At 40.2% G+C, this 22750-nt stretch overlaps 1 long non-coding RNA gene across 2 annotated transcripts; it reads right to left on the bottom strand.

Moving 5' to 3' along the window:
* Positions 1–258: 258 nt before the first annotated feature.
* LOC118888858 lies at positions 259–22560 on the bottom strand. Of its 2 annotated transcripts, XR_005018374.1 has the most exons (3): positions 22532–22560; positions 9407–9412; positions 259–342 (listed from the first exon to the last, which is right to left on the bottom strand). It is a non-coding gene; the product is annotated as an uncharacterized LOC118888858 (long non-coding RNA). The 2 variants fall into 2 exon arrangements; XR_005018375.1 differs by lacking the exons at positions 9407–9412; positions 22532–22560 and adding an exon at positions 2658–2692.
* Between the last annotated feature and the right edge of the window lie 190 nt (positions 22561–22750).

Below are 22750 nucleotides of genomic sequence, written 5' to 3'. Positions count from 1 at the left end.
GGAACCCTGGCAAGGCATTAAGTCCCTAAGTGAATGATTCAGATTGAAAGGGTACACTTGATGGAGTTGAAGGCAAAGATGGCTGCGTGCAACTTGTGTTGACCTTTGAAGGATGGCCAAAAGTTGTGGTGGCAAAGGACACTGCAGAAAGTGGCAATAGCATGGGCATAGACTTAAAATTCCAAATGAGTAAAACATATTCCAAAGTCAGTGAGAAGTAGGACGGTGGCCATGGAAGTCGGAATCCGCTAAGGAGTGTGTAACAACTCACCTGCCGAATCAACTAGCCCTGAAAATGGATGGCGCTGGAGCGTCGGGCCCATACCCGGCCGTCGCCGGCAGCTGGAGCATGCAGCTCAACATCAAAAAACAAACAACCCAATCAAAAAATGTGTGGAAGATCTAAATAGACATTTCTCCAAAGAAGATATACAGATTGCCAACAAACACATGAAAGGATGCTCAACATCACTAATTATTAGAGAAATGCAAATCAAAACTACAATGAGGGGGCTTCCCTGGTGGTGCAGTGGTTGAGAGTCTGCCTGCCAATGCAGGGGACATGGGTTCGAGCCTTGGTCTGGGAAGATCCCACATGCCGCGGAGCAACTAGGCCTGTGAGCCACAACTACTGAGCCTGTGCGTCTGGAGCCTGTGCTCTGCAACAAGAGAGGCCGTGATAGTGAGAGGCCCGCGCACCGCGATGAAGAGTGGCCCCCACTTGCTGCAACTGGAGAAAGCCCTCACACAGAAACGAAGACCCAACACAGCCAAAAATAAATAAAAATATAAATAATTATTTTAAAAAAGTGGAGATAGTAAAAAATTTAAAAAAAACTACAATGAGGTGTCACCTCACATCAGTCAGAATGGGCATCATCAAAAAATCTACAAACAATAAATGCTGGAGAGGGTGTGGAGAAAAGGGAACCCTCTTGCACTGTTGGTGGGAGTGTTAATTGATGCAGCCACTATGGAGAACAGTATGGAGGTTCCTTAAAAAACTAAAAATAGAACTACTATATGACCCAGCAATCCCACTACTGGGCATATACCCACAGAAAACCATAATTCAAAAAGACACATGCACCCCAATGTTCATTGCAGCACTATTTACAATAGCCATGACATGGAAGCAACCTAAATGTCCATCAGCAGAGGAATGGATAAATAAGATGTAGCACATATATACAATGGAATATTACTCAGCCATAAAAAGGAACAAAATTGGGTCATTTGTAGAGAGGTGGATGGACCTAGAGAGTGTCCTACAGAGTGAAGTAAGTCAAAAAGAGAAAAGCAAATATCGTATATTAATGCATATACGTGGAATCTAGAAAAATGGGATAGATGACTTTAATTGCCAAGCAGATATTGAGACAGAGACAAAGAAAACAAATGTATGGATATCAAGGGGAAAAGGGGTGGGGTGGGAGGAATTGGGAGATTGGGATTGACACATATATACTATTGATAGTATGTATAAAATAGACAACTGATGGGAGCATACTGTATAGCACAGGGAACTCTACTTAAAGCACTGTAGTGTCCTAAATGGAGGGAATAGGTGTATATGTATGGCTGATTCATTTTGCTGTGCAGTAGAAGCTAACACAACATTGTAAAGCAACTATACTCCAATAAAAATTAATTAAAAAAAAAAAACTCAGTGAGAAAACCAGCCTGTAGAGGGACCATGGCAGAGGGCAGCATAAAGTACAGCTAGGGTTATATTAAGATTAATGCCTAACAGGAGTTGGGGATACATAGCTCAGCTTCTAACATGTTGGGGCCAGGAAAAAGATGGTGTCTGTGGGGAAGGGGCACTGATGGTGAGGAAGAACAGTAGAGGGTAAGAAGCAACTGTATGTGGAGATGATAAACTAGGTAATAAATGTCAAGTACAGGAAAAATCTGTACTAACTGGAAAGTTTGGAGCAATTCTTTTGGGCAATAGAATATTCTAGCAACTAAGTGTTAAGCAGAAACCCCTTTGGATTATTCCCCACAACCAAGCACACCCCCCTTAGAAAGACTTTATAAAATTGAGCTCATCCTTTCTTAGTAAGCAGACTCTGGGTGAGACACAGTATTTTTCTACTGGCCAAGAGCCTAAGGGTCATTGCTATCAATTATGAAAAATTAGGGACATCTAGGGCATATAGTTCTCAGATCAGCTGAGTGTGGACTGAGCCTAGGACATGCTGTACAAATTAATTTTTAAAATAAATTTCAGATACAGCCTGTATTTGTATTCTTTGCTTCATTCTCCTAAAAGCTAAGCATAGCAAGGTAAGAAAAACAAAAGTTAAAATTCAGTTAATTAAATTCTGCTTCCAGCCAAGATGGATTAACAGGAACTGGATACCCTTCCACCTTGAAAACTATGAAATTGTATAAATACATGAAAGAATGTTTTTCGGACATTGGGCAACAAGCAGTGAAGGACTGCAAGTCCCAAGCGTGTAGAAACAAAGTGAGCCCTACAACTGCACCAGGTGACTGCACTGAGGCAGTTTCCAGGATGCAGTGCAAGGAGAAGGAACCCAAACAGAGCCCAGCAGTCTCACTGAGTTGAGTAGACAGAGAGACTGGTGTTCAGGGGGGCCAAGGCAACTATAATTTGTAGGGTAGACTATCAGAAAAGAAGGAGCTACACAGAGAAAGAGCTCTAGAGATATGCAAAAGGGTCCCCTTAAGTCTTTGGCTGAGTATTGACCTGCACAGATGTGAGAGAAAAATACCCAGGGCCAGGGAAAGAAACCCACAGAAAAGAGTAATTAGAATAACTCCTGGAGCTCACATAAGGCTGGTAACACTCCATGTCCTAACCAGCCAGAATAGAAAGATCTCCTAATACACAGATCATCCAGTGGAATCCTCAGAAGGATGGTACCTTAGTAGGGGGACAAAATTAACCCTAGTCTAAAGAATGTTCTGAACCTGTCCTGACAAAGTTTAAAAGCAAGACTTGAAAGGATCAAACTAATTCTGAGTAGCTTAACTGTGTATCAGAAAAATAAATCCAACATTATTTAAAGGAATGCAACAAAATCCAGCAACCAACAGCTAAAGTCTAACAATGTCTGGTGTTCAATATAAAGTTACTAGGCATACAAAGAAGCAAGAAAATATGACCCCTAATGAGGAAAAAAGTCAACAGAAAGAGATCAAGATATGACCAAGATGATGGAAACAGCAGACAAGGACATTAAAACAGCTGTTATAAATATGCTGCATATGTTTAAGAAGGTAGAGAAAAACACGAGCACAATGAGAAGAGGAATAGAAGATATAAAAAAGACTCAAAAGGAGCTTCTAGAGATGAAAAATAACAGCATCTGAAATGAAAAGTACACTTGACAGATTAAAAGCAAATAAGACATTGCAGAAGAGGAGTAAATTTGAAGAAATAGCAATAGATTTTTTTCAAAACTGTATACTGAGAGAAACAGATGGAAAATTTAACTAGGGTTACTAAATAATAAAACAATGAAAATGAAAGTAAAACATCAAAATTCTGCTAAAGCAATCCTTAGAGGGAAATTTATAGCATTGAATGCTTATATTAGAAAAGAGAAAAAGTCTCATATCAATAATATGAGCTCCCAAGAAACTAGAAAAAAGAAAATGAAAGAAATTAAAGATGATACAAATAGATGGAAAGATATGCCATGTTCCTGGATTGGAAGAATCAACATTGTGAAAATGACTCTACTACCCAAAGCAATCTACAGATTCAATGCAATCCCTATCAAACTACCACTGGCATTTTTCACAGAACTAGAACAAAAAATTTCACAATTTGTATGGAAACACAAAAGACCCCGAATAGCCAAAGCAATCTTGAGAACGAAAAATGGAGCTGGGGGAATCAGGCTCCCTGACTTCAGACTATATTACAAAGCTACAGTAATCAAGACAGCTTGGTACTGGCACAAAAACAGAAATACTGATCAATGGAACAGGATAGAAAGCCCAGAGATAAACCCACGCACATATGGTCACCTTATCTTTGATAAAGGAGGCAAGCATATACAGTGGAGAAAAGACAGCCTCTTCAATAAGTGGTGCTGGGAAAATTGGACAGATACATGTAAAAGTATGAAATTAGAACACTCCCTGACACCATGCACAAAAATAAACTCAAAATGGATTAAAGACCTAAGTGTAAGACCAGACACTATCAAACTCTTAGAGGAAAACATAGGCAGAACACTCTATGACATACATCACAGCAAGATTCTTTTTGACCCAGCTCCCAGAGAAATGGAAATAAGAACACAAATAAACAAATGGGACCTAATGAAACTTAAAAGCTTTTGCACAGCAAAGGAAACCATAAACAAGACCAAAAGACAACCCTCAGAATGGGAGAAAATATTTGCAAATGAAGCAACTGACAAAGGATTAATCTCCAAGATTTACAAGCAGCTCATGCAGCTCAATAACAAAAAAACGAACAACCCAATCCAAAAATGGGCAGAAGACCTAAATAGACATTTCTCCAAAGAAGATATACAGATGGCCTACAGACACATGAAAGAATGCTCAACATCATTAATCATTAGAGAAATGCAAATCAAAACTACAATGAGATATCATCTCACACCGGTCAGAATGGCCATCATCAAAAAATCTAGAAACAATAAATGCTGGAGAGGGTGTGGAGGAAAGGGAACCCTCTTGCACTGTTGGTGGGAATGTAAATTGATACAGCCACTATGGAGAACAGTATGGAGGTTCCTTAAAAAACTACAAATAGAACTACCATACAATCCAGCAATCCCACTACTGGGCATATACCCTGAGAAAACCATAGTTCAAAAAGAGTCATGTACCAAAATGTTCATTGCAGCTCTATTTACAATAGCCAGGACATGGAAGCAACCTAAATGTCCATCGACAGATGAATGGATAAAGAAGATGTGGCACATATATACAATGGAATATTACTCAGCCATAAAAAGAAATGAAATGGAGGTATTTGTAATGAGGTGGATGGAGTTAGAGTCTGTCATACAGAGTGAAGTAAGTCAGAAAGAGAAAAACAAATACAGTATGCTAACACATATATACGGAATCTAAGGGGAAAAAAAGCCATGAAGAACCTAGTGGCAAGACGGGAATAAAGACACAGACCTACTAGAGAATGGACTTGAGGATATGGGGAGGGGGTGGGGTGAGATGTGACAGGGTGAGAGAGTGTCATGGACATATATACACTACCAAATGTAAAATAGATAGCTAGTGGGAAGCAGCCGCATAGCACAGGGAGATCAGCTCGGTGCTTTGTGACCACCTAGAGGGGTGGGATGGGGAGGGTGGGAGGGAGGGAGATGCAAGAGGGAAGAGAAATGGGAACATATTGTATATGTATAACTGATTCACTTTGTTATAAAGCAGAAGCTAACACACCATTGTAAGGCAATTATACTTCAATAAAGATGTTTAAAAAATAAAAAAAAGAAAAAAAAAAAGAAAAAAGAAAATGAAACTAGAAAAAGAAACTAGAAAAAAAAAGAATGAAATAAATCCAAAGCAAACAGAAGGAAGAAGAAACTAGAAAAAGAAGAATGAAATAAATCCAAAGCAAACAGAAGGAAGGAAATAATAAAGATAAGAGGAAAAACTAATGAAATTAAAAACAAAATAATAGAGAAGATAAATGAAAATCAAGCTAATTAATTTAAAATATTAATAGAAGTAATAACCTGACAAAGACTGATAAAGGAAGGAAGATAAGACAAATATCAATACCAGAAATCAGAGAATGACTATCAGTAGAAATGCCTCACACATTAAAAGGAAAATAAGGGAGTACTACAAACAGCTCTATGCACATAAATTTGACAACTTAGATATAACAGGCAAATTCCACAAAAAACACAAACTATGGAAATTCATCCAAGATGAAATAACCTGAATATTTCTATAACTATTAAAGACATTGAAGTCATATTTTTAAAACCTTCCAAAAAAGAAATCTCTAGGCCCAGATGGTTTCACTGCTAAACATTTAAAGAATAAATAACATCAATTCTACACAATCTCTATCAGAAAAATAGTAGAGGAACAAACAATTGCCAGTGCATTTTATGAGTCCAGCATTACCTTGGTACCAAAACCAGACTAAAACAGTACGAAAAAAGAAAATTACAGACCAATATTTCTCATGAACCTAGAGGCAAAAATCTCCATCATGGTAATAGAAAAACATGGACTTTAGAGGTACACAGGCCTGGGTTAGAGTCCAGAGTCTGCCATTTACTAGCTATGCCATCTTCACCAACTTAACCTCTCTGATCTTGTTTCTCATCCATAAAATGGAGATGACTGTAACTAATTCCATAGCTTTATTGTAAAGATTAAATGAGATAATATAAAATTTTAACATAATTCCTGAAACATAGTAGCATGCAATAAATGTGGGATAGTAGTCCTACTCCTATTATTATTGATGTTCCCACACATGTAAAAATGTGAGTTCCATTTAAAGCAACTGAAACAGAGTGGACAGTAGTACATGCCTCTGATCTTGTGGAAGTTGGACAAGATGATACATCCAGGGTTATAAAGCAGAGGTAGTGTGCATACCAGGAGCAAAGACCTGGGCCAAGTGGTTAATAGAAGTGGAATGAGAGAGTGGAATTCCTCCGTCCAAGGATTGATAGGAACAAAGGAGGAAGCATGACTTCCCCTCAGACACAAGTACTTCGGTGAGGAGAGAATGTGAAGTCCTGCCAAACTGAGGGATTCTGGAGTCAAACAACCCACGTGACCTCAGACTCATGATAAGTAGATTCTGAATCAGTGGATCTGGGATGGAGCACAGGATTTCAACATTCTCAACAAGCACTACAGATGTTTCTAGTGCACATGGCTCATTGTTAGGGGCTGAATAATGGCCCCCCCAAAACCATATGCTGAAACCCTAACCCCCAGTACCTCAGAATGTAACTGTTACTTAGAGGTAGGGCCTTTAAAGAAGTGATTAAGATAAAATGAGGCTGCTAGAGTGGGCCCTAATCCAATCTGACTAGTGTCCATATAAGAAGAGGAAATCTGGACACACAAAAAAGACACCAGGAATATGCACACACAGAGGAAAGGCCATATGAGGATGGCCATTTGCGAGCCAAGGAGCCAGGCCTCAGCAGAAACCAAACATGCTGATACCTTGATCTTGGACTTCTAGCCTCTAGAACTATGAGAAAACAAATTTCTATTGTTTAAGCCATTCAATCTCTGGTATTTTGTTATAGCAGCCCTAGCAAACTAATACACTCCTGAACCATACTTCTTAATTTAAAAAAATACTAAAAATCACAGGTTTCAAAATTCAAAACCTATAAAGGATTATATAAAGAGAAGTCTCCTTCCCACCATGCACCCAGCAACTCATTCTCTTCCCTGAAGGCAATCAATTTTATCAGTTCCTTACATTTCCTTCCAGAGATGTTTTATGCAAATGAAAGCAAACACATATATTTGAGCAGAGTCATGAGCCACACTTTAGAAACCCTGCTGTAGACAGTGGGAGAGCTGTTAGGGTTTTCTGAGCTGCAGGATGACATGGTGATGGGATTGGCAGGCCTGCCAGCAGGGGAAAAATGACTGATGGGTCCCAGCTCAAGCATGTAATGGTTGGAAGATGGGTAGGGAGCATAGTGAGGGGACCATGATTCACATGTAGGTAATAAGGGCCTGAACAAGGCCAGTAGCTGTGAGACTAGAATGTCAGAGACATGTAGGAAAAACACATCCAAGGGCAAATGAGCAGGACTTAATTAATAAAATGATTTTGTTTGTACTCCTCTAAATTTTAAAATTAATTGACTTGACTGAAAAATACACCTCTCCTCACTCCCATTGGTTCCAATATGGCCAGTGAGCCAGAGAAGAGTGGAGGTTTTTCCCAGACTTATTTTAGATCTCCTGAAAGACATATTGTCCACAGTTGTCAGAGATTTGTGCTGCAATTATTATTTCTGAAGAAAAAAATTTTTAAATCCTCTGTGGGAAAAACCTTTAGCTGCTTTAACCATAGAAAACAGTGAGAATGATAAGCTTTCTGTGGACAAGGACTCACTGCTGGGTGGCTGAAGCAAGTGTTAAAACAAAATTTGTATCATGGCGCATTTTGCTTAAAACCTGTTGGTGACTCTTGCTGCTCTGAAGACAAGATCCAGACTCCCTCCCACAGCGTCCAAGGCTGTGCAGTGGCCTCATGGATGCTTCCAGCTTCATTGCCAGCCACTCTCCTCTCTGAAACAACAAGACCTTCTGTCAGGTCTTCAGTGGTGCCGAACTCCTGCCTGTTTTGTGGTATTTGCACATGCTGTTCCCTCTGTCTATAAAGCTCTATCCCCTCCTATTTGCCTAACTCCTATTTACTTCAGGCCCCAATTTAAGTGTCACTTACACAGGGAAACTTTCTCCTAGATTAGGAAAATTTTCCTTTTTTTTAATTGAAATATATTTGACATACAGCATTGTGTAAATTTAAGGTGTACAACATGTTAATTTAATACATTTATATATTGTAGTATGATTGCCATTGTAGCAAAAATTAGTACCTCTATCATGTCACATAATTATCCTTTCTTTTTAGTGGTTGGAATAATTAAGTTCGAGTCTCTTAGCAAGTGTAATGATTATAATACAGTCTTGTTGTCTATATTCACTGTACTATGCATTAGATCTCCAGGACTTATTTACTACTAGTTGCAAGTTTGTATCCTTAAACATCTTTCCTGTCCTACCACCCCGACCCCAGCCCCTGGTAACCACCATTTTACTCTCTGTTTTTAAGAGTTTGGCTTTTTAAAAAACACAAACACTAATTCGAAAAGATACATGCACCCCAGTGTTCATAGCAGCATTATTTACAATTGCCAAGGTATGGAAACAACCTAAGTTTCCATTAACAGAGGAACAGATAAAGAAGATGTGGTACATACATACAATGGAATACTACTCAGACATTAAAAAGAATGTAATTTTGCCATTTACAACAACATGGATGCACCTAGAGATGATCATACTAAGTGAAGTAACTCAGACAGAGAAAGACAAATACCATATGTTATCACTTATATGTGGAATCTAAAAAATACGACAAACTAGTAAATATAACAAAAAAGAAGCAGACTCACAAATATAGAGAACAAACTACTGGTTACCAGTGGGGAGAGGGAAGAGGAGAGGGGCAATATAGGGGTGGGGGAGCAAGAGGTGCAAACAATTAGGTATAAAATAAGCTACAAGGATATATTGTACAACACTATACTTCAATTAAAAAAGAACAGCCACACCCTTGTGGTCGGCCATACAATTGATTAATTGAATCAAAAAAAAAAAAAAAAAGAGAGAGGGACTTCCCTGGTGGTCTAGTGGTTAAGACTCTGAGCTCCCAATGCAGGGGGCCCGGGTTTGATCCCTGGTCAGGGAACTAAGATCCCACATGCCTCACAGCCTGGCCAAAAAAAAAAAGTTTGACTTTTTTAGATTCCACACATAAGTGAGGTCATACAGTATTTGTCTATCTCTGTCTGAATTCTCTCACTTAGCATAATGTCCTCAAGGATAAAGAAGATGTGCTATTTATACACACAAACACACATGCACACATGTGTGTGTGTATATATATATATACATATACATACATACATACAATGGAGTGTATATATATATATATACACTCACACACACACACACATATATATATACATACATACAACAGTGTGTGCATACACACACACACACACACACACACACACACACGATGGAGTATTATTCATCCATGAAAAAGAAGGACATTTGTAACAACATGGATGGACCTTGAGGAAAAGTTTCTTTAGTGTTTGTTTTCTTAGCACCCTCTTATTTTCCCTCATAATATTTATTAACGTCTGGCTCCCCAAGTCAACGGTGAGCTCCAGGAGAGCAGGGGCTACGTGTCCTTTATTCATGACCATATCCCCAGTGCCTGGTAGCATGCAGGCACTCAATGAAAATTTCAGTTGAAGGCAGAGAAACAGTACAATATGCCCTAGGAGTGGTTTCCCCATGAGAAGCCTGGTAAGAGGAGTGACCCAACTACCTTCTCCACTTTCTCCCTCCGCCATCTCAGCAGTTTTGTCCAAGTTCTCCATCCCTAGCCTAACCTAGTCTTCAGCCCACTTCTGTCCTTTATTTCTTGAATCAACAGTCCTCTCCCCTCTAAGTCTAGCTATTGTTTTCCCAATTTTTATAGAAACTGGATATAGAAAAAGATTTCACTTTCTTAATGTCGCTAGAAGAACAACAATGCCAGTTCTGTTCTATAAAAAACAGTAACAGACTTTCAGATTCAATGTCAAGTTGATAACAAGGGCAGCCACTGCTCAGTTCCAGTCAGTTGTTGTCATGAGGAAATGGGGGCTCTATGTGCCAGATTCCGTTTTTGCAGAATTAAGGAATCCATGTTTTTGTATGAACCCTCCTATTTTTGAAATATTGGCAACTATCTTTTTAAATGTGAACACATGTTAGCTTAATACAGCACATCTATGGGCCAAAGGTGTCCCATATGCCACAACTCTGTGACCTCAGAATAGTAAATAATTTAACTATAATGCAAATCAGAATGAAAACAGTGATATTATGGGAGTAAAAGCAGCATGTCATAGGAAGAAAACAGTGATATTATGGGAGTAAAAGCAGCATGTCATAGGAACACCATAAAGTGGAACAATCACAAAATGGACATTGTCATATTAATGGATCCAGTTTTTAAAAAATAGGCCAGGTGACCCATTTGTGTAAGAGCATAGCCAAGGCAGGGTTTCTGTGCTCCAACCTTTGTTTGGAGTCACACAGCTTGTCCTATGATCCATGACATGCTCTCTTGCCTATCTTTGCCTCCTGGATCTTGGCAATGACGGCAGGAAGTAAGGGAGGAATGATGATCAAAACAAAGAAAAAATAAGCTTAGAAAAGAGCATGGTGTTCTTTCAGAAAAGCACTACAGGAAATAAGTTCAAGAAAAACGATTCTTAGGCATTTGTATTCATTAATAGTTCATTCCTAGGTACACCTGTTCAGTTTAGCCATTTTGGTTGTAATTTCCAATATTGCACTTTAAGATCCTCACTTTAGTCCCTTGCCTCATCTCTTCAGTCTCCTAATTAACCAGAACATTCAACCATGTGTTTGCCACTGAATATTACCTAACCTCAATACTCTAATTTTCCTTTAGTAAGGGTACTCCTAAATGCTACTTAAATCTAACCACTTCCTCAAAGCTTATCTGGACTATTCTCACTAACTCAACTTATTTCTCCAGCCATCCTTCTTCCTTTTCATCTCCTTAATCTGTGATGCTTTGTGAATACCTTTGTGTAGCTCCATAATTCATGGACTCTTTTATGATTTACCTTAGGTAATTAGTTTCCTGGAATATAGCCATAGTCCACAAAACTAATGTTCATAGCTCTCTTGGGACTACCTGAAATCCTAGATGAGCATTTCTGAAGACAAGTTACATAAAGAGGTTTGAGAACATATGGGACATATAGAGTCAAATGCAAGAATGTTCAGTGAAGCACTGTTTGTAATAGAAAAAGACTAGATAAATCCATCACTTGGAAAATGGTTAAATGTATCAGGGCACAACCATCCTGTGGATTACTATGAATCTTTCCTGTATGAATGGACACAGTTTGTCTTAAGTTGGGTTTGCTAGAAGCAGGGCCTGAGGCAAGGATTCTTGTGCACGTGATTCATTGGAGAGATGCTCTCAGGAGAAGGGAGTAAGGCAGGCAAGAGAGAACCAGGGGGGAAAAGTTGGCAAGAATTTGGTCTTAGCTGGAGACTAGCTTCAACCTGACCCCACAGAGATCCTCTGGAGTATACATTGCACTACAGAGCACCCCTCCCCCAACTCGAGGAAAAGGCCTTTTGTACCCCCATGCCCATCAGTCCAACAGTTCTCAAAATGTTTGAGTTCCCTTTCTCCAGTGTACCCAATAAACGGCCATGGGTCCTTTTGGGAAAGGATGGAAGGAATCATTACTACATATACTTGCAGTTTATGTATGTATATGCCTTGCACTGGTATTGCAGGGTCCTTTCTACCTGGAGACTTGGACCCCCATTTAGTCCATGGGTTCCAGGTCTGAAAACTCTCATGTCCAGAAGCTCAGCAAGAGGGCATGACTTTGTATTGGAGCAACTGCTCTCAGCATCCTGATTATTCAAGCTTGATTGCTTTTGATTTTGCAGATTGAGCAGTGTCCTTGTTGCCTGCCCATCTATTTTGCCCCTAGGGATATCATATGATATGCACCACCTCCTCAACTCCCACTGGGTCAGGCCCCCTTGGCTGCCACTCTGACCTAGTTCCTTATTATGATTGTTGCATCCACCTAGCTTCTAGCAGTTGAGCATAACCACCTGGCCTCTATTACTTCAGTTTCCCCATCACCCCCTTTGCTAGTTATGAGCCTAACTCTGTGATTGCCTCTCCTACTATCCACCCTGGCCTGCATGTGGCCTGCACATGAACTTCTTAGTGATGCTGGTGCCCTCTCACCAGCACATTCCTCATGGCCTTGGTGAACAGTGTGTTTGTTCCCTGAGCCCTCATGTGCAACTTAATCCTCCAGTGGATCTTCTGGCCTCACATAACATATCCACTCCCAGGGTCCACTCTGAGCCTTCTAAGCCACTGTCTGTCATGGCAGTTCAGGCATTTCTACCCAAAGTTAATATCAACCAACATGTTTTCCATGCTTCTAGGATCCAACCTTCTAGGTGTGTTTTTATCGTTATACAGGGTCCTTGCCAGGGTGTTAAATCCTGTATCCCAGGAGAATATTCCTATATTTATAAACTATCTTTTATCCAAACTTGTGTTCTACCCCTTCATGGTTTAGCAAAATCTTTGCCCATACCTACTGTCCCAGCTCCCACTGATACATTTTGACAGATGCTGCAGTTTTATCAGGGTATTGTCCCTTTCCTATCTTAGCAGCATAGCACATCCCCAGTTGGATTACATGGTGATTTAACCCTTGTTATTGGAGAAGCAAGGTGGGGAGGTGGGGAGGCAAACCCTGAGGGGGGCAGGCACATATTGTCTTGTAAGGGAGAGGCCTCTGTATTGTGTTCAAGCAAATGAGGCATGCTAGCTCTTAATAAGGAGGAATGGGCCACTTCTACAGGCTCAGAGGGTCAAGGGAATCCAGAAATTCAAGGTTTTCAAGGCCCAGAAGTCCCTTTTTCATATGTCAGTCTCATTCTTTCCCCACCAGAGCCCTGACCTTGGCATTGCAGACCTGCCTTAGTTGGGATTTTAACTACCTTTGAAGATTGACTACCCTTATGACTAAGTCTTGGGCCTGGTCCTTCCCTTTCTCTCTCATCCTGCTGCAGGAGTGACAGCCTCTTTATATGCTACCAAAGAGGTTCTATGGCTTTCACACTTAACTTTAAATTGCCAACTAATCGCTTTCAGCTTTTTGTAATCTTTTCCCAGAGTGTCAATCAAACTTAGAATAACCACCAAATTCTATTCTTTTACAGATTACTAGTCTCCCCATATTTCTCAAATATATATAAGCCAATAGCTAATATATTCCCTTGCACCAACGAAAGTTTTAACTGCACTGTGACCTTGTATCAGGGAATATCCATGCTCCATCTACCACCAGTATGGCGTCTTCAATGCCAGCCAGGCAGTGGGTAATCCAGGTCCAAAATCCCATAACATGTGCTTCCACAGACCACTCCGGGCACCAACTATCACAGAGTCTGGGTTCCCCAGGCAACAGACTCTGAGATAGGGACTAGTGCGTGAGATGTTAATTTGGGAGTGCCCTTGGGATCAACACCTGTGGAAAGGCAGTGGAGGAGACAGCATTGGTCAGTGAAGCTATAATGCAGTCCAAACAAAGACCTCAACCAACCCCATGGTAAGCTCTGGAAATAGAATAACTGGTTGTCCCAAACTGGGTTAAGAGGCCTGGGCCTCTATACCCCTGCACTGATTAGTCATCGGATGTAGGCTTCCCTTGGGTGAGGCACTTTTCTTTAGCTGAGGTAATCCCTAAGGAAAGCTGACACCTGAGGGCCATCTTCTAGATGCGCTCCCAGCAGCTGAGGGAATAACATCTTCATTGCTGAAAGGAGATCTAGGCAGCACATTAGAGCATTCAGCACATGTGCTGATAGCCACACCGTGTGAATGCAAACTTTCTGATCTGCTTTCTAATGGGTATAGAAAATAACACATTCACTAGATCAATAGCCACATATGTTAATCTGCTCTAGTGATGATACCACATTTGACACAGCAGTTGGTACTACTACTTAGTAAAAATTTTGGTACTTCATTTTGTCACCTGCCGTGATTCATCTGTTTTTTTTTCAGGGGCCACACTAGTGAATTAAATAGGAACCTGATGGGGACTGCACGGTATAAGTTGTTGAGAGCACTAAATTCTGCAATTCTCCCTGGGATGCAGAATGGTTTTTAAATTTTATTCACTTACTTAACTTACTATCTTGATATGCGGGAGTGAGGAATTTCTGAGGCTTCTATTTGGCCTTTCCTACCACAATAGTTCTTACTCTACTGGTCAGGGAACCAATGTGAGAGTTCTGCCAACTGCTGAATTTCTCCAGTCTAGTTATACAGTCTGGAACTAGGGAAATGACAATCAGGTAGGTCCATACACCCGGCAGACCCATGATGAACCACTCCTGGGCCAGGACTCCATTAGTTATCTGACCCCCAAATGTTCCCTCTCGAACGAACTAAGGGCGCTGGGTTTCTCCACTGTAAAGTTACTATTTTTCCCCTTGCAATCAGTAAGTATCTTGGGGGAGGTACTTTGAGACTACACAAATATCCCATTTCTTCTCAAACTTTTGCCCACTGATGTTAGCATCTATCTTATCCACAACAATTATTATTATGATATTTGTCTAATGGTGATTTTGTATTTTTCTCATTTTTTCTACATTTCTTACTTGGAATTCATCAGTAAGTAAGGCTTGTCCCTTCTCCCCAATATTTAGGTGATTTCTAAGCTCACTTAGGGGTCATTGTATGCATCACAATTTGTAATTTCGTTTTTCTGTGTAATTGGTATGGGTCTGTCCCTACTATCAAGTAGTCAAGCAGTCCCTAAGCAGCAATGCATTGGCAGCTGCTAGGTTGACTTACCACACTTTCATGGATTCAGCCAATTGGAAGACGACGAGCCCCAATGGATACAGACAGTTTATTACTTACACAGGCAGCAAAAGCAAGATCATCATGGTGTCGGCACCCCACGTCCCTAGTCCCACAGGATGACATTGAATTGGAGGGGCCAGATGACAGATGACATGAGCAGTGGGTCACTGTTGCAGAGGAGCCAAATCTAAACTACAGCCAAGCCGCTTATACTGCAGCTATACTGAAAGGGATTGTGTCCGTGATGGTGGAAAGCTCTATGCCTTACCAGAAGCAGAGAGGCAGATGAGACAGTTTCACGGTAGCCTCCCACAGGATAGGGAGGTGGATCAGAAATGGTCTTGTAACAGCTCCTCACAATATTGCTTATCTTGCCATGTTCCAGAGAGGATTACAGGGCATTCCTCTAAGGCTTGAGTCAGACCATTGTTGAGCCTTGGCTATGTGGCCTGTGTGGAGACATTCAAGGTCACCAAGGCACCGTGGAGGAACTATTCCCCTGCACCCACAACTAGGGTGAAAGTTCCATGATTCTAAATTCTATATCTGGCTTGTTCACTGCTATACCCCCAGTACCCAGAAGAGTGCCTGACATATAGGAGGTGCCCAGTAAACACTTGATTTATGAATTAATTAATTAATAGGGACATAATGTCTGCTCTTCTGAAGTGAGGAGATGTCTGCCATCTCTCTCTCTACCTCAAAGTGGGATCCATGTCCTTCTCTTTCCTGGTTCTTCTTTAGCTCTAATGATTTACCTCTGTCACTGCTATTCAGTTTGCTTGCACTACTAAAATCAGACTCAACAAATGACATTTCTAAGATGTTTTTTCACTCCCCTTCCCTCTTCCCCATTGAATGCTCTAAGACCAGTCTCTGAGAAAGTTGGTCTGACTCTTAGAATGTTGAGTCACTGACTTTCTGCTAGAGCAGTGTGGTTCTCAACCCAGGCTGCACCTTCGAATTAGCTTTAAAAGACAAGAAAAAGGAAACTTTTTCCCAGGCTTCACCCTTAGACTCTGATGTATAATAATTACTCTGCTGTGGGGCCAGGACATGGGTAATTGCTTTAACTCTCCAGATAGTGTTAATGTACAACCGGGGCGGAGCACCACTGCCTGAAGTAGAGGACAGTAACCCACACCAAGTGCTTTTGGGGGCACCTGCTTTTGAGACCTTAAATATTTTTAACAGGAAACAAAATGTTTCATTCCACAAGAGAGAGAACAATGAAATGTAAATGGCCCCAGAGATTAATTAGACTGGACCGAAAGACAGTAGTGCTTGAGCACTGGGTTCTGAAGTCAGATGACCTGGGTTGGAGCACAGACTCAGCCATTTACCAGCCAGGTGATCTTGGGCAACTCACTTAACTTCTCTAACCGAAGTTGGAAAGCACCGATCACCATGCCTGGCATGTAACAGGTCCTCAATATGTGTTTATTTACTCCAAACATGAATCTCTGAACTTCATCTTAAATTGAGGGCAATAATGCCCACCTGCCTGCCTCCCTCCTAGACTGAAAATAAATAATGGCTGTAAAGGCACTTTACAGATGTTTAGGTGTTATACAAATGTAAAGTATAAACATTATTTTTCTTTTATGGAAATGTTAAACATATATATCACTTTTTTGAAACTTTTCTAAGAATTTTCCTGCCTGTAGTCTCACAGAGCCTCACAACAGCCCTAGGATTAAACTGGGCAGTAAATTAACTAATAAGAAAACTGAGACAAGAGAAGATGTTGCTCAGCAAAACTAAGAACTGGATCCTAGAACGGTTAACTCCAAGGCAGAGATTCTCTTCACCAGATGACTGTTATGAAAGGTCTATTCATAGATCCCCTAAATAAGTAGGTTGGTCATCTGATCAGTGCTCTGGACTGTTGAACATGTTGGGACAGTTTCTATTACTTGTCCCTTTCAAAGCAGGGAGGAAATCCAATCACTATTCCCTGGGTCTGTGTTCAGTCCTTAGGTACACAGTTAATTTAGTTTTTGGTTTCCCTCCGTCTCTGTTTTCTCATATAAAACATTTCAGTGACCATGCTGCTGATACATTGAGAAAAAAAGAAAAAAAAGACACCTTCCCCACTTTGCCACCATCACCTTAGTTTCTTGCCATGTGCCACTTTTCTAATTTCAACACTGAAAAACGCTGTGACAATGGCAACACTGAAGACCAATAGCCACAAGATGGCAGAGTTTACCATTTCATTTTTTTCTTGCTTACATCATTCATTCATTCATTCATTCAAGAATTATTCTTCAAATGTCCACTATGTGTCTAGTGCTTTCTAGGAATCAAAAGGATTACAAAAGAGGCACACTATGTGATATGGTTCCTGTCCTTGATGAGCTTGGGGGAGGGCAGTCTGTGGGGAAGAAAAAACACACCTGAGAACATTTAAATGAAAGTACACATTAATGTGTGATTACAGGCCAAATGAATGATACAGGCTGCTGTATGACTTTACAATGAGCCAGAATGGGCAGGAAAGTCTGCATGCAGGGGGTGAAAACTGAGCTGGGGCTTGAAGGATTAATAAAATAGATAGGTTGGAAAGAATAAATCCCAGGCAAAGGGACCAGTGTGGGTCATGCTACTGAGGTAGAAATGAGCAAAACATGTGCCCAGGTCAGTGATGAGACTAACCTGGTTATAACAAACGGATATTGGGTAAACAAGATTGAAATAAATTAGATCTCCATTGATTTTGCTAGAATGATGCTCACCATAAAAGCTAAAGTTGTCTATTAAGTCTGCCAATAACTGTAGCCTTTGGGCAGGCAATTTGGTCTAGCTTCAGTTCTGTCGTTTGTGAAATGTGCAGGTTGGACAAGATGACCTCTAACAGCCCTTCCAAATATCCTACCACCTTTTTTTGGAGCCCCTATGTATTTAGATCTATTATTATTATGTAACTATAGTTACCACAGGCAGAGTTAGGAGACTCTGAAGTCAGACTAGAACTAAGTCCTCATTCTGCTACTATCTTTGTGACTTTGAACAAGTTGGCCTTTTCTGGGACAGTGTTTGTTCTCAGACTCATGAGACTTTAATGAGATCACACATGGAAAGTGCTTAGTACAGTGTCTGGAATATAACATGCACTCAACAATATTACTGTTACATCTTACAGATGATTGATTAGTCTGAGCAAGTACCTATTAAAATGTACAGCAAAGCCAGAATATCAAAGGGCCTGTGACAGTATGCTGTCTCAACCTGCTGGGGAAAAAACTCCCTCATGATATACAAACATGATTGAATCTTCCTGTAACCTTGAGAAATAAAGGGAACTTTGAAGGAGGCAAGAAAAGCTACAGAAGGTTGAATTGGGGCCTCCGAGAATTAAAATGTATTGTTTACTTTATATGCTAATAACATCATCTGGAATGCAGAAACAATGGGGTAGGCCCCAAAGGATTGGCTTTCTAAATGGTAGCAAACCTCTGAGGGTACCAATATAAAATTTATACTGGATCTAATCTATCCTACTTTGGATCTTTGTGTCCCTGATTCTCCAAAGCTCCCTGATTACCTTGAGAAAACTGAATTAATTTCCCATGTCCTTTGTTTGGGGGAATTAGCTAACAGCCCATTTTCCTCCACTCCAGTGTTATCTGATGTGCTTAAGCCACTGCTGCTCCTTTGAATAGATATCATTTTAAAAGGGATCTTTGGGTAGGAAAAGCCTTCATGAGGCAAGGGATTGAATCTCCAAAGGTGGAATCTAAGAAAATAAAACATGCAATGGAGGAAATAGATTCAGGAAGAGCACATCACTCTGTGTGCTTCAAATCAGGCAGTGGCTAGGAGCAGGTGTTTAGAATCAGACCTGATCTACAACATACTAGCTGGGTGATCCAGGTAAATAAATTAAGTCCATTTCTGGAACTGTAAAATGAGGATAATAAGGATCTATCTTACCAGGTTAGAAAAGATTAAATAAGATGACATAAAGTTATCCAAGAAGAATCTGGTATAATTTTTTGAGTGCTTACATATTGTTATTATTTAATCACATCTGGTGATTAAATAGAACTGACCGTGTCCCAGTCTTTTCTGAAACCACGGTGGGCTCCTCCCAGAGAGCCCTGGGGCCTGTGAGGTGGTCCACCCTCTTTGTATTTCAGGCAGAGGGTGGAAGGAGCAGCAATGATGAGAAGCCCAGACCTCTCTCTGGCCACCGGTCCCACTCCATGGGTAATAGCCACATGCAAGACACAAAGAGGGAAACTTAGAAAGACAGATGAAACCCGTACCTTCCTCACTACAAGTGAAAAATAAAAGCACAATTCAGAATAAATTATGCCCAGACGTCTGCTGGGAGAAGTTTGCCCTCTGTTTTACATAAAGGCCACCAGGTCTATTAACACCCTGAGTGCTTAAAGGAGTGGAGTTGTGGGAAGCAGGTAACAGGCAAGAGCTTTCCTCTCTTCTACCCTCCCAACAACTACCCTTCCCAGCAAACCTCAAACCTCAGTTTTTCAGACCCCTTCAGTCTGCTCCCAGAAACCTCAGATGGTTTCTGCTTCCCACTTTAGAGCCTCCAGGCTTTTCCCAAGTCCTTCCCCTCTATCAAAATGTACCTATTTGTTCCCTCAAGTCCTTACTCTTTACCAGATGTCAGTGATATAACTCGGGGTTAAAGCACACTAATATTTTGACGATTTTGTTTCCACGAACTGCAGATAAGAGTTTCAAAGAATGCATTATGAAAGATGTTAAATCAACAAATATTTTTGAGGGCTTAGTGTGCACCCAGCATTGTGCCAGATCCTATAACACTGTACCAAGGAACAGAAGATTTGCCACAGTGGGTCTACCCAGCCTACTACCCAGCTGCTAACATTAGCAACAAAGAATATGCTCAGGAAAAAACAGAGATGGAACATTCATAAAACCTTTCTGGCTGGCAATTTAGCCAAACAAAGCAAAAGCTTTAAATTTTTATATAATCCTTGACCCAGTAATTTTGCTCCTAAGAATTTTTACTAAGGAAATAACCAGAGATATATACAAAGATGCAAGCACAATGATGTGTATTGCAGGATTATTATTTATAATACCAAAAACTTGAAAACAATCTATCCAGAATAGAGGACTGGGTAAATAATTCATTCTGCATCCACACGATAGAATACTGTATATACATTAAGGTCATATTAATACAAGACTCTTTAAAGAGAGAAAAAAATGTATTTATTGCTGAGTGTGAAATTTTTTCTTTTAATTTTATGCATAGAAAAAAGATTGAAAAGATATATACCCTAAATGTTGAAAAAAATGATTATCTCAAAATGATAGGATTACTAAAGACCTTTTTTTGAACTACATGTTTTAAATTTTCCTGAAGAAACATTTTTTAATTGGAAAAAACAATAAAACTTATCTATTTTTTAAATTTAATATTCCCTGAGGACTGTTTGTCTTCCTTATAACATCAAAGAGTAGCTAAAATCCCAGCTTCTCCTAATGTAGCCATTTATGGTTTTGCATTTATAAGTGTGTCTAACACTTTTAATCCTTTTGATTTCTGGTTAGTAACTTCTTATATTATTATTTTTTTAATCACTATACATTCAAAGAAAGTTGCAAGAAATGTATAGGGAAGTCCCATGCAATGTTTCCTTGGTATCCCCAGTATTAGCATCTTATACAACTATAATGCAACATCAAAACCAAAAATTGACATTGGTACAATTCACAGTGCTTATTCAGATTTCACTAGTTATACATGTATTCATTTGTGTCTGAGTATGTGTATGGGTGGGTGTTTAGCTCTATATAATTTTATCACATGTATAGCCTTGCGTAACCACCACAACAATGAAGATATAGGATATTTTCATTACCACAAGGATCTTTCATGTTGCCACACTTACCTCCCTCCCTCTCCAATTCCCTAACCCCTAGCAACCACTAAACATTCTTCCATCTCTATAATTTTGTCGCTTCAAAAATGTTGTATAAATGGAATCACACAAGATGCAACCTTTTAGGAGCAGCCTTTCTCACTAAGCATAATTTGGTGATTCATCCAGGTTGTCATATGTATTCATAGCTCGTTACTTTTTCTTGCTAAGTAGTATTCCAAGGTATGGATGTGCCAGTTTGTGCAACCATTCATCCACTGAAGGACAGTGGGCTGTTTCCAGTTTTTGGCTATTACAAATAAAATTTCTATGGGCATTCATGTACATTTTAGTATTTTTTTTAATTCGCAATTTATGTCACCCAAGAACCCAAGAAAGCCTCCTTCTCCTGTATACTAGGACTTGTTGAAAAAATCCATGTTTACCTTACCCATACTGGCACAGTTTTATGAGAAACAAGTTAGACTAAGAGAAGAACATGGAGTTAACACTGTATTTTCTCACTGAATTATATTTTTTAATTTATCTGTCTCTGTCTCTGTCCCTTGACTATGAACTACATGGTGGCAGGGATCATGACTGAATTGCCTCTACTCCTAAGGCAGGGCACAGGACCTAGCATAGAGTAGGTGTTTAGAAAATGTTAGGATCTCTAGGGGTGGGTGGGGCCCAGGGATAGATGTTCTATGAGAAACTCCATGGATTATAATAGGCAGTCAAGGTTGAGAACTACTATTCAGCTGAATAAATGAATATGTAAAGGAGAAGAAGGAAAGCTCATGATAGGAGAGGGCAGACTCAGGACAGGGGTGTGGATAATGATGTTCTATTATCCTTCTCCACCTTAAAGAGAGAGTTCTGTGTCCAGATTAACCTCTAGACTGCATGGTAGAGATCAGTAATTTCCAGTGCTGTGTTTGAGAAGTGCTATTGTTGAATTCCTACCTCTGACTAGGGCAAAGAAAAGCCAGCTTTTGTCTTCCCTGTGGGGTTTTCCCTATTTGAAAGGCTGCCCCACACATCTCTGGAGGCCCAGACACATTGAGGAGTTTGATGGAAAAAGCAATTGGTGATATGAATTACCTGGAGGCGCTTATTTGTTTACATGGCATAATTACATTTGGCAGAGCTTTGGAGGAGAGGAACAATGGCTCCTTATATTACTGGATCGCATGGAAAACACAGCCTAAAATTGTCCCTTGACAAATGCCAGTCCTGCCAGACCTCAATAAAATACGTTGGACATATAAAATCACAACAGGGCCTGGGCACAGACTGGGGAAAGATGACTGAATGTCCAGGGCCCAGTATTTAAAAACACTGGGGGGATTCTGTAGACACTACAGGACCTGATTGAAGGACTGTTCACAGATTGCAAAACACCTCAGTGAGTTGGCTCCTGAGATCAGAAGCAGAGCACAGAGCTGAAGAAGGAGGGGAAGGCCTGTACAAAATACCAGGGCCTGTCAGTCAGGAAGACTTGTGCTTGGGGCTCAACTATGTTGCATATCAAAATAAAGCTGCTGGGGGAGGCCTTCAAGATGGCGGAGGAGTAAGATGTGGAGATCACCTTCCTCCCCACAAATACATCAAAAATACATCTACATGTGGAACAACTCCTACAGAACACCTACTGAAC

The sequence above is a fragment of the Balaenoptera musculus genome, chromosome X (genome assembly GCF_009873245.2).
Source record: "Balaenoptera musculus isolate JJ_BM4_2016_0621 chromosome X, mBalMus1.pri.v3, whole genome shotgun sequence".
In the NCBI taxonomy this organism is placed as follows: Eukaryota; Metazoa; Chordata; class Mammalia; order Artiodactyla; family Balaenopteridae; genus Balaenoptera; species Balaenoptera musculus.
Note: the sequence above shows the minus strand (reverse complement) of the source record. Positions and strands in the feature narration are given on the sequence as shown.